Consider the following 19,353-nt stretch of genomic DNA (forward strand, 5'->3'; position numbering starts at 1 on the left):
ATTTTAGCTTTTGAAGTACTTTTCAAAAGCACTTCAAACGGAGAAGCTAAAATTTTAGCTTTTCCTCTCCCAAAAGTACTTTTAGTGATTAATTACTTTTCACCCTCCAATAATATAGTACTTTCCGTTTTTTTCTTGATACTTAATTACAAATATGTTAAAATTATTAATTAAAAATAAAAAATATTTTAAAAATACTAATTACAAATATTTAATAGTTATATTTAAATATTTAAAATATAGTTTATATATTCTAATTAAATTTTATAAATAATTAATATTTATTGCTTAAAATATTTAAAATTTATATTTTATATATTAAAATATTAACAAGAAGTTATAATAAATTTTTATATTCTTACTAAAATATAATAATATTAACTAATTTAAATATTATTTAAATGTATATTTGTTACTTGATAATAACATGTCTAAAATGGATATTTTATTTCTCAAAAGTACTTTTTGACAGCAATACTAAACACTCAAATTTTAAACCAAACTTTTCAAAAGCACTTCTCAAAAGTACTTTTCCACAGCACTTCTCAAAAGTACTTTTCAAAAGTAACGAAGAACTGGCGCTTAATTAAAAACCCCAACTGCCTTGTCCAAGTGTAAATCATCCATACAGTATTGCCATGATGGGCTCGACAGGTTTGTGGAATAAATAACATCAACAAAACATCGAACTACTTCCCTTTTCCAACAATCCGACGGTCGTTTCAATTACAAATTGCTCGATCTTTAACATCATCTCTGGTCTATAAATATCTCATGCAACCCTCAAAATTATTACATCAAAAAGTTTCGAACAAAAAGAATAACTTTTCTGATTAAACTTTGTTTTGTTATGGTGTGCTTCTGTTTCTTGGTGGACCAAAGGTGGAAGCTGACGGGTACTAAGCCAGTAGAACGTGCTCCCGGTGCGGCGGAGGAGCAAGCGTCGGAGACATGAAAACGATCACCAGGTTTTGTTATGTTCGGTTCTATTGGAAATCATGGAAAGCTATAATATGCACATTTTGTGGAGCTATTCTTAAATCTTACAGATGAACAATAACTCAAAGCTGTCTTCTGTTCATTTCTCTGTCGGCTTTTTCGTGTCTATATATACATATAACTAATTAACTATTGCTTATAGAATAAAACATTTCAGTTCTAAGTTTGTCAGACTGTTTTTTCTTCATTTATGTGTATATATTATACATTTATATAAAAGAGTTTCCAATGAAGTATTTGGCTTAAAATAGAGTTGAATTTATTAAATTAAAGGAAAAATTTGGGATTTATTCTTTGTTACTTAATTAATTATATTCTTAATTTTGGGTGGCTTTTAATATTTTTATTTTAATGTAAAATGCTATGAAAGTGAAGCCACTACTAGTTATTAATAATAAAATAATTTTCTTAATGTAAAATGTAAAAAGAATTATTGTTTTGAAAAATATGTGAATCTTGTATTTATTTTCGGCTATAAAAGAAAAAAATATAAGCATTTTCCTCCATTTTTATGCCGGTGATTAAAAGATGATTTAAAGGAGCACATGGCATGAACATGATATATACCATTAAAAACAAAAGAAAGAGCAAGTATTTTTGAAAAAAAATTACCTAGAATTTTAATTTTTAATGTATTTATCGTAATGAGTTTAATAACTAATCATTTATATTCTGTAAGTTCATTAAAGAAGTAAATATTGACCATGAATTTTAAAGCTACTTCATACCTAAAATAAGAATTAAACAATCGACCATTAATTAAGGTAAAAGAAATTTATCATTTTATTTAACTCTTGAAAATGAAAAATTAAAAAAATAAAATTATATTATTTTAGAATACTCTTCAAATTTTGAATAATTTATTAGGTTAGACTAGATGAAATTATTAAATAATTTAAAAGAGATGACAAGTATTTGAGCTTTTATTTCAGCTTTAATTGTTATGAAGGTGAAAAGACAAATATCTGTCCTAGAAGCATAAAAAATGGGAAAAATCTAGGAGTAAAACATTGGGCTTTTGTTGTGAAGACAAATGGAGCATATTAAATTGCTTCAATTACTAGACCGATTCCATGCTTTATTAATAATTTAAGGGTTTCTTTTAAAAAATTTAAAATTTTTTAATTAAATTAATTTCACGAGTTAATCGAATTTACACAATTTTATCCATCCACAAACACTTTCTTTGTCGGCACTTACGTGAAACCAGCAAACCAAAATTCTAAATTTGGTTCAAAGCATGCCCATATATGATAAATTGGTCCTACTTAGCAGCTAGAAATTGAGTAGAAAATATTTTGCCTTGTTATAAAGTTATAGAAAACAATAGTTGAAAAACGATAATAGGTAGAAAAATAAGAAGAGATGTATGTATTTTTTATTAAAAATATATAATCTATACAGTTAATAAAATTTCTAATTAAGTTGGTATTATGAGTCAACCGAACAATAACTCTGTTAGGAAAATTATAAAGATATCTTTTGTATTTAAAATAAGTTATATTATTCGATGGTATTTTAATTTTTATTTAAAAATATTTATGATGGGATTTGAGCGTACACCAATGTGTAAAACTTTAAATTTACCATACAACCAAACTTTATTATATATATAGTTTCCACATTATTATATATATAGTTTCCACACACGCATATGCGTGTCATATTATTTGTAGTTTTATAATACTTCTTTAAATTTTATTTTTATACACGAAACAAGATATTTATAACACTTTTCTTACATAAATTTTTTATGTGAAATTTTATTTTAATATTAATAACATATTATCTCATTAAAATTTTTATCAAGAAAATTCAATAAAACAAAATTTTGATTAAAGAAACAAGAGCGTAACTCGTATTTACTTTCCTCGTAATAATATTATAGCCTACACATTTCTATATTATATTGGCTTTTCAAATACTGAAGTAGGTAATGCTTTAATAGACAAACCTACCAAATTATTACTTAAATTGATTTGAGGAATATATTACTGTTCTTCTAAAAATCATACATGAAAAAAATTCAAAAAATATGTTTCATTCTGTCACTTATATGATATGTTTCTTTCTATTAAGTTGTGCATGTAACATTAGCTTTGTATATCATTATTCGACTTTTCAGATTCTGTGGTGTGTTTGATCAGATTGTGTGCCATTACAGAGTGTTTCCACTACAGTAGATTAAGCATTCAATGACGTTTTTTAAGCTTTTTGCGGCATTTATAAACGTTGCTATAACTATTACGATGGAAAGGGAAAATGGCACAACAAAAGCTGCAGTGTCGCAAAAAGTAGCTATATTTTTGGAAAAAACTCGTCACTATAGGTTTATGGCATTCCACGACAGTTCTTGAAAAAATAGTGGTACATGTAAGACCTTTAATGACATTTTCATTCACAAAGCTCTGCAAAATGTAATGCGGATCGCGGTGTTTTGGATTACAAATGCTGCTAAATGTGTACTTTCCAAAATATTTATTATAGGTGTCACTAAATGTTTACCTTTGTGTGACTTTTCTTTCCCAGTCGTCACTAATTTTTAGATTTTATATTTTTAAAAATTGTATTTTTTCATTTCCTAATAGAATATAAATACAAACCGATTATCATATATAAAATAATATATAATTTATAAAAAAAATAAAATATTTATATAAATGAATAAAGTTATAACACTATTAAATCAAATGGTTGAAGTTTTATTTTAATTTTTGGTTAAAATTATTTTCTTTCCAAAATATAAATAAAAACAGAATTTAATTTTAGATGAATAATTTTAATTAAAATTGTAACACCTAAATCCAACCTAGAAGTTTAAGCCATACTTGGACGAGTTACACCAATGCATTGAAAACTGATTTCTTTTCGGGATTTTAATTTTGAAAACCAGAAATTCATTTTTGTCGATTTAGGTGATTTTGTAATTTCGTGTTAGAAATTGATTGATACGGACGAGATTATCAAAAGGAAAGTAAGACAAATCCAAGATAATTTACAACCCAAAAGATCAATTCGAAGTTATTTCAGTGTAAAACAATCTCCCGTACGCCGTCGATACTGAATCAAATGTTTTCTTGAACAAATGAAGGTAAAACAAAGGGTGATTTACCAAGCATCGGGTATAACTAGACTCAAATACAAATAAGCAGAGCATACTATATAACTCGTAGTAGAGCTGATCATGGTTTGGCGGCCCGGCAGTTCAAGGCCCGCCTAAAAATGGGAGGTTTGGGTAAAAATATAGGCCGAAAAATGGGTTTGGGCAAAAAAGCGAGGCCCGTTTAGAAAGCGGGTCGGGCCTCGAGTAAGAGTTTTTGCCCGGCCCGGGCAATTATATATTAATATATATTTTTATTTTATTTTAATTATTTTAAATTTTTAATATAACTATTTTTATTATATTATTAATTTGTGTATTGTTTTAAGAATTGTTTTAGTATTATTTTTATTTGTTTTAATATTTGTTTTATGTTTTTAAATATATTTGATTTATTATATTTTAAAATTTTTTTATTTAATGAAATAAAAAAAAATTTAATATGGGCAGGCATGCCACAACTTTCAAGCTTAGTAATTTTATTTCGGGCCGGGCTTGGGCAAAATTTTAGGCCCATATTTCGGGCCGGGCCGGGCCGGGGCCTAGTAGACGGGCCTAAAAATTTGTATGGGCCCGGCCCGAACCCAACCCGGCCCGGCCCATGATCACCTCTAACTCGTAGTAACACAAAGAACTTAAGAGCAGATGTATAACCGATATGGACAATACGGTATGGATAGCTCTAGAGTATCACAGAGATTTAATCAAAAGTAGTACAATAGAACAAAGCAAAACAGAATAGAGAAGAACAACACCGAATGGTATATAGCAGAATTGAACTGAACATAACAGAACAAAACGAAGTAGAACATAACAAAACAGAGCAGAACAGAGCATGTATGTTTATGTAGATGTAGTATTTTTCAAACAAATCAGAATGCAGATCTATCAGAAACAGTATTCCCAAACTCCGTTACACACCAAAATAGAGTTCTCCCCTGAACTCATCCATCAAAACACACCAACAAAGTCATATCGAGTTGCCAGGTAATGATGAATCGCCACCATGGGTTGCCCAGCAACAATGGCTTATCAATATGCAGTTAAACTACCAATCAAATCTATATGGTCAAGCCACTAATTACGTATATCTTTAACTGCCAGTACAAAATCTTCCTCCTTTAACATCAACCTAAATCCTATGCATTGTGCCATGGCATGCATATGTAGAATCAAAGTAATAAGTATGTAAGACATGATATCTTTCAATAACAGAATCAGTAAACATGTAAAATAGACTTTTCGAACCATAACAGATCATATCAGAATTTTCATGAAGTTACGTGCACGGTTATAAAACAGAATCAATAACAATCGATCTAACATATTCAGATATCACATATTCTCCATCAACAGAATAATGCAGAGGCGTACCGGTAAACTTAACAAATACACATCATACTTGGATAATTCACACACATCAGGCAATAGCACATTACGTTCTGACAGATTCTATTCACTTAGGTTCAAACATAACATACATATGTGCAGATCACACGCTCGTGTCATCTGCTTGTGTGATTTTAAATTGTAAACAGTGAGTCACACGGCCTGGACACATGCCCATGTTCTTGCTTGTGTGGCTTACAAGACCTAGGTACACGCTCATATCCTTGCCTGTTTATCTCACACGGCCTAGGTACATGCCCATATCCTTGCCCGTATGGCTTACACGACCTGGGCACACACACCCATTTCTTTATCTGTGTGATCTTAAATTATAAATAGTGAGTTACACGACTTGGATACATGCCCATGTCCTTACCCGTGTAGCTCACACGGCCTGGGCACACGCCGATGTCCCTGGCCGTGTGGTCCTAAATTATAAACAGTGAGTTACACAGCCTAGACATACACCCATGTCATTTCCCGTATGAACCCTGCACTAACATGGCCACACATGGCTTGGACACATGCCCGTGTGACTCAAATTTAATGAATAATGAGTTACATGACCAACCACGTGGCTTGGCATACAGCCGTGTGGCTTACACAGCCTGGGCACATGCTTATGTCTCTGGCCATGTGGCATCGATAGCCACGTTTTTTGACGTCCAAAATTAGCAAAAATAGGGGTTTTCAGTAGTATCTGGTACAAATTTGAAGCAGAAACAAGGATGAAGTCTTGTCCCGGTCAACGAATTGAACTAGAAAGACAAGTCAGATCGCGTACAGAATCAGTGCAATGTAATGTAACAAAAGAAAAGGTCACTTTGAAAGGAAGAAACCAAAATGAGGAAACCAAAATGAAGAACTAAGTATTGAGAACGACTAACAGAAGAAACATAATAGAAAAAGAAAGAACAACAATGAAAAGAAAAACCAGCGGAGGTTTCTGGAAGGTTTTAAGTAACCAACTGAAACTAACTACCATACAATATTCAAAATAAAATATTTCCTATTGCTTTCACTGAGATTCGAACACAAAACCAAGGAGTTTACAGAAGCTTAGCCATTGAACCAACAGACTCATTCTTGACATTAATTGATGAATTTTAACTTATAAACCCAACGTTCAAAGGTAAGGGTTTAAGTAAAATAACAAAATTTCCAGAAATAGGATTCGAACCCAAAACCTCATGCACATACCTCAAACACTTAACCATTAAATCAAATCAATTTAATTGTCATAAATTTTCAAAACCTAAACTCAAAATCGAAGGATGACCACTCTTAGTTTCAAACCCTAATTTTTTTCTAACCCGATTTTTGGGATCTTACAAAAATTAAATGATATTTATGCAATTTAAAAACATTTATTGCTATTGTCACACCAGGGTCCCTTTAAATTTAGAAATTTGAAACAAATTAGGGGTTAAATCGAAAGATATCATAAGCTAATGGTCTCTACTAAAGAGTTAGAGAAATATATTGGCTAATTTAGATAGAGAAATATAATGGTTGATTTAGACATGGTTAAATTCCAAATCTGATTCGGCTAGATTAGAACCAGTTGGTCCCTTAGCGGGGGACAAAATGATTGAAAATAAGTGGATTTTACATGGTTGAAGACTATGTAGAAAGGGCTATAAATAGCTGAAGAGTGACTTCTTGGGAGACTTCATATCCAATCTGTTTTGTTTTATTTCATTTTATTCATCTTCTTCCTTGGGTTGCTCCGAGGAAGCAATATTTATGAATGATCTACATGGAGTAATGATCATAATTAATTATCTAGAAAAGTAGAAATATAAGAAATTGGTAAGGTTCTAAGACCTTCAGTGTATGTAAGATTTAGAAAACCAATATTAAGATATTCTAGAACCATTTTTAGGGTCTTGCATATTTTTGGAAAATTGAGTTTAAATTAGGATTTATCTAGTTTAACGCATGAATTGGTTGTCTTGCTTAGTTTCCAGAAGCATGGAAGCTTTGGCTCCTTGAAAAGCTAAGTGGACAAGGTGAAGAAGGATCAAGTGAGTTTCGGTACTCAACCCCTAAAATGCTAAGTAGGCTATAATGTTGCATGAGTTTATGAGTATTTACCATTCTATTACAGTGTGCATGAATTATCTATGGTTCTATGGTATTGTATCCATGAAATACATGTAATGTATGTATGGGAAATATTGCCAGGTTTAGGCGAAGTTAGGAAAGGAAATATTAGAAAGTAGTGATTTTGTTAGATACTACCATATGGTGTTGTTGTGTGCACCTGTGATGAGCAAAGCTCCAAGCCTTGCATAGAGGACATTGCGATGTTCAAGCATCAATATATGGGATGGCAAATAGAGGAATGGATGGAATGTAATGGGGAAAGTAAGTAAAAGATCATGGCTAAGCTATGAGACCAATCGAAGGTTGTATGCCTAAAATAAATAAGACCATAACTAAAAGATGTTATGACATCATGATAAGGATGAGTAAGACAATAGTTGAAAGATGCTATGACATCATGATATAAATGATTAAGACCATAGTTGAAAGATGCTATGGTATCATGGTAAATAGGACTAAGATCATAGTTGAAAGACGTTATAGTATCCTTTGATAATCTGTCGGGATGGTAAACATAGAGTTATATGGTGTAAGACCACAGCTGAAAGACGCTATGACATCGTAGTTAGTTCGACATGACATTAAAAATGGGAGAGACCAGTGGGATATTAAACACAAGACAGTCGATAGAAAATTAAATACGTGATAGTCTGCCGGGACAATAAACACAGGGTATATCGTGTAAGAACATATTTGAAAGACATCATGACATCATGGATGGTTTGTCGGGATGATAAAAATAAGAATACTAAAGTGAAAGACCATAGCTAGACTATGACAACTAATGGAGTCTCTCAGGATATTAAAATTGAGGTGTGGTATCATGGTAAATAGGACTAAGACCATAGTTGAAAAACGTTATAGTATCCTTTGATAATCTGTCGGGATGGTAAACATGGAGTTATATGGTGTAAGACCATAGCTGAAAGACGCTATGACATCGTAGTTAGTTCGACATGACATTAAAAATGGAAGAGACCAATGGGACATTAAACACAAGATAGTCCGATAGGAAATTAAATACGGGATAGTCCGCCGGGACAATAAACACAGGGTATATCGTGTAAGAACATATTTGAAAGACACCATGACATCATGGATGGTTTATCAGGATGATAAAAATAAGGATACTGAAGTGAAAGACCATAGCTAGACTATGACAACTAATGGAGTCTCTCAGGATATTAAAATTGAGGTGTATTGTGCAAGCCCATAGCTGGGCTATGGTAACTTAGAGAGAGAGTTTATTGAGACAGTAAATATGGTAGAAAATTAAAATAGAAATCGTAGGATAACCCACAAAAAAGAAAAAAAATGATTGGAAGGAAAATAGAGGTATGAATTTGCAACAATAGACCCATTAACGAGATAGACACTGACAACGAGTTTTAAAATTGCTTCATACCCAAAATGAGTATTAAATTCTGAATCATTAATTAAGGTAGAAAAGACACTAACTATCTTACCTAACTTCCGTAGTTGAAAGTAATAAAATTTAAATAAGAACTAAAATTATATTATTTTAGAATAGCCTTCAAAATTTGAATAATTTATTAGGTTAGACCAGTTGAAATTATTAAATAATTTATTGTATCCAATACAAAGAGATGACAAGTATTTTGAGCTTTAATTTCAGCTTTAATTGTTCTGGAGGTGAAAAGACAAATATCTGTCTTGGAAGCATACAAATTTGGAAAAATCTAAAGTAAAACATTGGGCTTTTGTTGTGAAGACAAATGGAGCATATTAAATTACTTCAATTACTTTGACGAATTCCATGCTTCTTCACTGATTTAAGGATTTTAAAAAAAATATTTATTAACTAAAATGAAAAACAAAAATAAACTTAAAAAATAAAAAAATAAATTAAATTAATTTTACAAGTCAACCAAGAATTTTCTTTCCAATCCACGAAACAGTTTCTTTGTCGGCACTTACGTGAAACCAGCAAACCAAAATACCAAATTTGGTCCAAAGCATGCCCATAAATGATAAATTGGTCCTACTTAGCAGCTAGAAATAGAAAATATTTTGCCTTGTTATTAAGTTATAGAAAACAATAGTTGGTAGAAAAATAAGAAGAGATGTATGTATTATTTATTAAAAACATATAATCTATACAAATTATAAAATCTCTAATTAAGTTGGTGTCATGAGTCAATTGAATACCAATTCTGTTAGGGAAAGTTATAAAGATATCTTTTCGTATTTAAAATAATACTTTAACAAAACAGGTTTTTTGGCGACACTTTTTTTGACTTAAGACGACCTAAAAAAGGTTGACATAGGCCCTTGACGATTCCCTCAACGTTTCCAAAAATGTCATTCTTAGTGTTGTTAGTATAGGCGTTGCAACGCTTTGGAAAAAGAGTCTGATGCGGTCATTGAGAGCACTAAAAATATCCTATTCCCTGTAAAATAATGAAAAAGAAATAGTAAAGGGGAAGTAGGGTCGAATCCTCAGGGACCGGATTATACGAATGCTTGTCTCTCGAAATCCTGGGCAGAATCGTGCCCAAGAAAACCTGCGTTCCTGGAAAAAAAATAAAAAACAGAATTTAAGAATTGATTTTGGAAGCGAAAATAAAATAAAAACAGAATTTAAAGTTTACTGAAATTATGATTACGAAAATAATAAAAATAATAAAGAGAGTTTTAAGAGAAAATAAATTCTTATGGGAAAGTTCCAGCCTCCGGTTGTCTCATTCCGCCTTGGGCTCAATCCTTGGCTTTTGGATGATCCTTCTCGACTCAAGTAAGCCAGTTATAGTGGAAGAGGACGCCTACGACCACCAGCTCCAAAGATTAGATTTACGATTTTTAGGGAACCTGACTCTAGCCAGTAATCTATGCTAGATCAACGCTTCTCAATGGCGAATCCTACACCATTTTGTCTCTTTGGCTCGCCAACCTCTAACGCAGTAAGTTAACGAACCGACTATGCAGTCCTTCCAAAACATACAAAGCGGCCGCCTTTGCATATCTTGAAAAGCTTACTTAAGGGCCATGGACGGAGCGTTAGCCGTAGTCTTGAGAAACGATGAATACTTGGCGAGAAGGCTAAGTCTGATTCTAGGCCTCAAGAACCCTTTTGGGAAAATATTGACAACTTTTGGCTAGAAGGGTTTTTAGCGGCTCATGATAATGGAGGAAAGAAAATAAATAAAAATATGGAAAAAGAAATTTTATTGAAAAGAAATATGAAAGAACAAAAGACTTTTGGGGGAGAGTGTTTACAGAAAAAGATCCCCAAATAGAGTCACTTCACCCCCTATTTATAGTGCTAGGGAGATAGTCTAATTGAACTTAAATTCTAAAAAGATAAATACATTTAATTAAAGATAAACAAAGATAATTAAAATAAAATCCTAAATTTGAATAATCCTAATAATTATCTTAATATTAATTATCCTAATAGAATAAAATAAAATAGAGTCTTCCAAAATAAAATCTCTTCTATTTGCTTTTAAGTCCTTGTGCCTTCCATGTTCGCACTTTTGGCACCATATTTGTCCCACGTTGCATATTGGCCCATTTAATCTCCGAATTGACGCTTTTTCCCTTGAATTTACTTTTCGCCTCCAATTTAGTCCCTAAAAGATAAAAAGACATAAATAGCTCAAATTAGTAGGCTCAAGCTCAAAATAAACACATGATTAATATATAAAAACACGTCATTTTAGAGTATTATCAGAGTCAGAATAATTTAACCTAGGCCAACCTTTATTGAAAGGTTGGGAAAGATATAATCAAGGCCGACCTTTAAAAAAAGGTTGGGATAGGAGGAAATATACGATCCAAAAAAAGTTAGAATAAAGCATTCATATGCCAACTTTTAAAGAGTTGGCTCATGCCTCCGTTAAAGGCAATTTAAAAATAGTTGGGCTAGGCCGTGCCTACACCGACTTTATAAAGGTTGTACTAGACACAATCAAAATCAACTAAAAAAAGGTTGGGATAGACCATTCTATGTCATCTTAAAAAGGTAGGGATAGACCTTATCTGCGTCAACCCCTATTATATCATATTTATATTTGTGTTGATATTCAGATGGTTGGATTTTAGTTTTGAAATTTGAGTGATATGCCAACTCAATTAAGCTCTGGATTCATATTTTTATTATATAAGTTTGTGATCTATTGAGGAAAATCTTCCTTATAGATTTGATGATCGAAGCAAAATGAAAGAATATCCCACAATGCGAACCTTAGTTACCATCAGATATTTCCCCAGCTACTTAACTTATATATGGGTAAACCTCCAATACACCACAATATATAATGCCAGTTTAGGTACAACGACTTTGTAGTCTATTGACACTTTCAAGCTATAATGTTTGATGCAGCTCCCTATCCCTCCTTATTTGAGAATAGTAGACCTACGACCTACTCTTCTGATTTTTAATCCGACACTAACTTATGAGAAGATATTATATTTGGGTATTCTGGAAATTTAGATGCATACATCATATCAGGATTTATTCATGTGTCTAAAGGTTCATCCTATATAATAATGCCACGAGTCAGATTCCTGAGTGGATGAGCGTTTGCATTATCATCATAATCTCCTTCATTATTGATATCATCCAAAACCTCATCGACATCGGGGTCACTAAATTCCTCGACCTGGTGGTTGGGATCATCATCATCATCAGGTATTTCTTCATTACCTGCATGAAGACCAGAAACTAATAGATGTATCTCAAAATCAGGACCCAAATTAAGGTTATTATACAAAGTAATCAAGACCCAAATTAAGGTTATTATACAAAGTAGACGCATTGTATGGATTGTCATCGGATGTCAATATCACTCCATAATTGCTCGAATTTACCCACCTAACATTTAGATCGAGGTCAAATTCGTATAAATTTTTTTTGTCTAATCTACAAGCACTCTTGGTGCCTCTACTTACTGGCCTTAAACTCTATATTGTTGATTTAATTGTGTGACATTTTGTACTAGAGCTATTAAAGCTATAGGAATATTAACTGTCACATTTCTCGGTTCAACATCCTCCAACTCAGTGAACAACTCCATTGGTTTAACGTTATCAATGGATCAATGCACTGCTATAATTGTCTCCATGTTATCATCATCTATGAGTTGCATCTCATTATATATACGTGAATTTGATGAAAATAAAAAATTGTAGAATAAATTAAAAAGTAATTATATTCTTAATTTTGGGTGGCTTTTGATATTTTATTTTAATGTAAAATGCTATGAAAGTGAAGCTACTACTAGTTATTTATAGCAAAATAAGTTTCTTAATGTAAAATGTAAAATATATATATTTTTGAAAAATATTTGAATCTTGTATTTATTTTCGGCTATGTGTAACATATATATATATATAAGAAAAAAATTCATGCCGGTGATTAAAGAGGATTTGAAGGAGCATATGGCATCAACATGATATATATATATATATATATATACGATTAAAAACAAAAGAAAGAGCACGTATTTTTGAAAAAAATAATTACGTAGAATTTTCTTTAATATATCTATCTGAATAAGTTTTGTAATTAATCTTTTAAATTCTGTAGACTTATTAAGAGGGTAGATATTAACTATAAATTTTAAAGTTGCTTCATGCTCAAAACGAGATTGAATCCTTAATCACTAGTTAAGATAAAAGAGACCCTTGTTGTTTTATTTAACTCTTGTGATTAAAAATAAAAAAATTAAATAAAAACTAAAATTATATTATTGAGCTTTAATTTCAGCTGTAAATGTTCTGAAGGTGAAAAGACAAATATCTGTCTTAGAAGCATAAAAATTAGGAAAAGTCTATAAGAGTAAAACATTGGGCTTTAATTTAAACTTGACGAGTTCCATGCTTCATTAATGATTTAAGGATTTTTTTAAAAAAAATTATTAACTAAAATGAAAAATAAAAATAAAAATTTAAAGAAATCAAATTTTTTTTAATTAAATTGATTTAACGAGTCAATCGAATTTACGCAAAAACTATCTATTTTTCCAATCCACAAACAGTTTCTTTGTCGGCATTTACATGAAACCAACAAACCAAAATACCAAATTTGGTCCAAAGCATGACCATAAATGATAAAATGAAATATAGTTTGATTTTAAAAGTTAGTAAAATTCTGAGTGTGCACAATAACCCGATTTAGATGTCACATCCCATATTTAAATTAATTGCATAAAATAGAATGTGCATTTCCTTGGCATTAAGTTGAATGTTTCTCCTATCGATCTCATTTCATTCCTCCTTCCTTTTTGGAATTAAAAGCTCTCCTTCTTGTTTGGATGGAATTAAAATACTATCCATAATAATATCCCACACGTTAAGATTATTTGAGCAACAAATAATGGTTTCCAATGGTTCGACCCCAATTGAAGCAACGAGTAAATGATGGAAGCAACGGATAAATAAGCAACAAAGAACACAACGATTTACAGTGGTTCGACTCTAATTATTTACTCCACTACCTTAACTTTCCGCAATTAAATATTTTTCCAAATTCACAGTAACACCCCAAACTCAGTTTAGATGTTATAGCCAAATCTAGAGAGTTACAATAATACGTAGAAATCTTTACTTTCCAAAATGTGGCTCGATGCAAAACCGAAAATCAAAGTTTTATAAAATTTGCCACAAATCTTTGATAGAAAAACTTGCCACTTTTAAATCGCTTAGGTGAATCTATCAATTACTAACTTAAAGTCTAAATTTTACTAAATCATTGCGCTTATACCCTTACTTTATAAAAATCGTAATTTTGAATAAAACTTTGCAGCAAAAATTTTAGAGTTGATAATTTGGAAACTGTGATCTTGATCAGTGAAAACACACAGTTCACCAATTGGGCATATTCTAAAACATTTGTTATAAATTTTCATAAAACTCATTTTAAATTTGTAGCAAAAAGTCCTTAGCTTGTTTTAGTTTGAAAACCGAGTTCTAATTTGTTAGCTTGTATGTTCTTTTTTTTTAGTTTTACGTTGAAACTTCCAAAAACCGACGAACAATTCAAAACCCAAAAACAAAACCAAATTAAAAAAACATAGTCCAAAACCAAATGCCCGAAATTCTTAATTAACATAAATCAAACCATATTATTTGAAAGACCAATCCAAGCTCCCGCACGTCATCCGGTCCTTAGTCAGAAGTTCACATGAAACTTATCAAACAAATGAGTGAGTTAGAAGCCCACTGTATGACCCGACCCACAAGTAGAATTTTATTTAACAAGCACATAACTAAATGTCACCACCAAATTTGTACTTATAATATACAAATATCATATCAGAATATTGTATTACCAGAAACATATATCAAATCATTATGTCATATTTTCGGAACATATTTCGTATCGAAATATCATAATTTCATAAATATATATCAGGCCCGAACAAATGCAAATATAGATCCTACCCCTATTTGTTACCCACCAACTCTTACCAGCCAATCACACCAAATAGGACTACAAGAGTCCATCCGTCCAATCACACCAATATATGGCCGCGTGCCATTCACAAATATGTAGCTGAGCTTCCATAAAGAAATTTGTAGTCTAGCCGCCATATACTTGCAGTAACAACTGCCATACAACACTTCCTCCATTATATCATAACCCACCCCAATGCTTATGCAAAGTCACATTGACATACATATATATCACATAGGTTGTATGACATATACACGCAAACATATATTATATGAAGCGTAACTTACACACAACTTATATAGATCATAGCAAATCATATTACATAGTCAATATAGATAACTTATCAGAACATATAATTGAATATGTATAACATACATGGTTTATAAAATAGTCATGCTTAACTTACATACCTACTTATATAACAAATCATAACTCATTATTATACTTATTGGAACTTATTTAACATACTTCTTACACTTACCAATATTTGTTTACTTAAACTTGTACTTTTATGGGCTTACATAATGCTCATGGACCCAATTTATGAGTACCTTAATTAGCCTTTACTTGGGCCTCCAAATTGACCAAAAAGGCCCACACGACCTAAAAACCTAGCCCGTTTGGTCCACACGGACTACATGATTTTACACGGTTGTGTGCCCCACATGGCTTGCATAATTTTGCATGACCATGTGCTCCACATAGCCTGCATGGTTTCACATGACCGTGTGCCCCACATGGTCATCCACACAGCTATGTGGCACTGGGAAATTTCAAAAAACAACCCAGTTTCATTATTTAATCGAGTTTTTTTGGGTTAATTTCACACATTTGATGTTATTTTCGAACAACCACACAATAGAGCAATATCAAAATCCTACATTTGACATCAAATTGTACCAATTAACAACCCAGAGATAAAAATTTGACACTTAAATTGATAACTTTCCCTTACAAGAAATCAACCCTCAAAGTTGATATTCGAATACTTATCTCAGAAAGCCGTCAATCCAAGCTCTTAATTCGCTGAAAGTTCATCTAACATCCCACGCTTCTCTCCTATCAGAATGCAAAAAATTATCAAACACTAAGTCCTTAACGCACTAGAACATAAACTCAATACCAACACAACTAAAAACTTTACACCGAAAAAGAAACTTCAACACTTACACTGAACTTACTTAACAAAACCACAATTCACTTGTATGGATGAAGGACATAGAACAACAAGTTGGACTAATAAGAACCAATGAAATCAAAAAGAAAAAGAAAATAAACAAAAGGGAAAGGAGGAGAAAAATAGAATGTGACAATAATAAAGGAATAAAGGATAGTTTTTTTGGGAGAAATTTGGGGAAATAGATTTGTTTTTAACTAATTAAAACTTAACCATTACCCCTAGTAAATCTGATTACTTACCCTAACAGGTTTTAACCAAAGAGTTTAAAACAAAAAGAAAATTCTTGTTTGCGTGTACAGGATTCAAACATAAAACCAAAGGATAAATTGACACCTTACCACTAAACCAACAAACTCATTTTGACATAACTTGCACAGAAATAAGATTTAAGCCAAAAGACTAGGGATACGAATTGAGCTAAAAATTAACAAAATTTCAAGGGAAAGGATTCGAACCCAAAACCTCATACACACCACACCAACCCTCAACCACTAAAATAAATTTAATTATTTTTCATAATTATCACAATTAAAACTAAAGAATCTGGATGTGACTACTCTTGGTTTCACTAACTCAATTTCTTCTAACTCGGTTTTCGAGATGTGACATTCACTAATTTGATAATATTTGAGGACAAGTTTAACCTTACAATCTTCCTTAATATTTCTACTTAAAATCTTAGATCGCAACCCCCTTAAGGTTTCTACCCAAACCTTAAGACTCAACCCTCTCAAAGAGTAAATACAAAAAGCAAATTAAGAAATAATACTTACAAGATCAGAATGCTTGTCAATTAAATACAAATAAACAAGAATACACTTGAGCTAAAGAATAACAATGAAGGCTCACAAGTGTATACAAGAAAAATATAAAAGAATTAAGCACTAAAGTTGTATTGATTGATCTTTTGACTTGATGATCTTTTGACTTGATGATCTCTCTAGTTGTTGTAGGACCTTTTGAAGATGGTATTTATACCCTCTAATTCATTTACAATCGTTGTAGTTGTTGGAAATATGAATAGAGCTGTTGGGGATGAAAATACTAGATCATTAAATTCACTTGCAACAAAAGGTAATGATACTTTTTCTACAAGTATCAATACTATTAGCATTTAATGCAAATTTCAGTGATTGTTGGAGCTAAAGATATCGATAGAAATAGACTTTTATCGATACCATATAAAAAATATCGATACTGGATCAATACTTAGTTGAATTGGTTGAAAATAAAATGTCAATTTAGCATCAATTTTAGAATGGATATTGATATTTTGAAAACTATTGATACTTGACCAAAAAGTATCGATACTACTTTTTGGCATGGTGTAATACTGACTTGTTTTAAAACAGTTTTAACTTGATTGAAAATGTGTAACTCAATTGAAACTTTTTAAACTTGATTTTATCATTTTGTCAATTTTGTTCAACTTTAATTTTTATTTAAAAATATTTTAATTTGTTATATCAAAACATATTATCAAATAAAGCTAGGTATAACAATTAGGCTAGAAAATTGAGAGATTAGGATAGAAAATTAAGAAAAAAAAAGAGTTGAGATAACAGATAAATGAGATTGAATGAAAAAAATAATAAGTGGAAGGGTTTATATGAGAAAACATTTTAGAGCCGTTAGGAGATTTTTTTATAGATTATAGCCATTAGTCCAACAGTTAGAAAATCAGCGTCCCTGAGTTTCTAACCGTGTTAATATCTATACTTTTTATTTTTTTTTAAAAAGAAGAAATGTTGTGCAGAGCGCGCTTTCGCCACATATCCCTACATTTTGAAAAAATCGGTTTAAATCCTTAAATTTTTTTTTTCCAAAACGTCATATATGCCTAATTTTGCCAATTTATATTTGTTTCTAGGGTGAATTTAATTTTTTTAAGGATTAAAATTAAATAATAAATTTTGAGAGATCAAATATAATTATTTTTAGAAGGATTAAAGTATAATTTTATCTTTTATTAATAATAATAATAATAATAATAATATTATTATTATTATTATTATTATTATTATTATGTCTCACTTCAAATTTTAATTTTAGAAAATTTTAATTATGTTAGAAACAAACAAAATATAGAAGCTTCACGTGACAGGACTTTCATGGACCTTTCTGATATTAAATTAGCAAAACTTGTGTAAAATAATTATTATTATTACAAGACGAAGTCAAGAATTTTATTTTAGAATATCTAAATGAAATTAATATTTCGAAATAATTTTTTTACTAAAATAGTTTGGAGTTGAATTGTTACGTTTTAAGACTAAAAAACCACTTAATTACGAGACTTTAAAAAATTAAATTTAATGAGAATTAAAAATAGGCATAATGCTCTTTTTAATGAAAAGAAAATAATGTTAAATTTAATTTTAGTGTTTATATATTTTTTATTAATTTGGTTTTTATTCTTTATTTGAGTTAAAGTTGGTATTGAATCATTTAAAATAGTCGAATTTAATCACCTATTTTTAAAAAGAGTCAAATTATTTTTTTAATGGAATATGGGCTAAAACACAAATTAATGTTTTTAATAGAATATTGGCTAAAATATTAATTTTTAAACATGACAATCCATGTATATTTCATGTTAAATTTTTTACGATTTTTTTATAATTTTTAAATTTTGAATATTTTATAATTTTAAATTATGTGTTGAAATAAAATAAAATAAATAATACCATATTAGCATGAAGTGTACATTTTATTGTTATGTGAGTTGTCATGCCAACATCGTTAAAAAATAATGATTTAATCAACATTTAGTTAAAAAGAAAAAGGGTAAACTATACTCTAGCTTATTCTAAAATAGGATTTGTTCTATTTTGGTCACTCTAAATTCTATTTCTCAAATTAGTCACTCTAATTAAAATAATTATTAAAATTAGTCACTAATAATTAAAAATCTCGTTAATCCACTAATGAATTACTAATGTAGCACATTAGCCAATTCAACGACAAGCGACACTTTTTTTTTTTGACATTTGACTTGAGAGATCTCTCTAAAATTATGGTAAACTATACTAATAGTCACTTAATTATTAGTAAATTTTATTTTTTTCATCCAACTATGAAAAGTTACAAAATGATCACTCAAGTATTAGTAAAATTTTCTTTTACTCATCTAACTATGAAAAATTACAAAATGGA

The 19,353-nt window shown here is 30.5% G+C and overlaps 1 pseudogene; it reads left to right on the top strand.

Moving 5' to 3' along the window:
- The first annotated feature begins 764 nt into the window (after window positions 1-764).
- LOC108452804 (uncharacterized) lies at window positions 765-1,247 on the top strand (annotated as a pseudogene).
- The last annotated feature ends 18,106 nt before the right edge of the window (window positions 1,248-19,353 follow it).

Source organism: Gossypium arboreum, chromosome 5 (genome assembly GCF_025698485.1).
Source record: "Gossypium arboreum isolate Shixiya-1 chromosome 5, ASM2569848v2, whole genome shotgun sequence".
NCBI lineage: Eukaryota > Viridiplantae > Streptophyta > Magnoliopsida > Malvales > Malvaceae > Gossypium > Gossypium arboreum.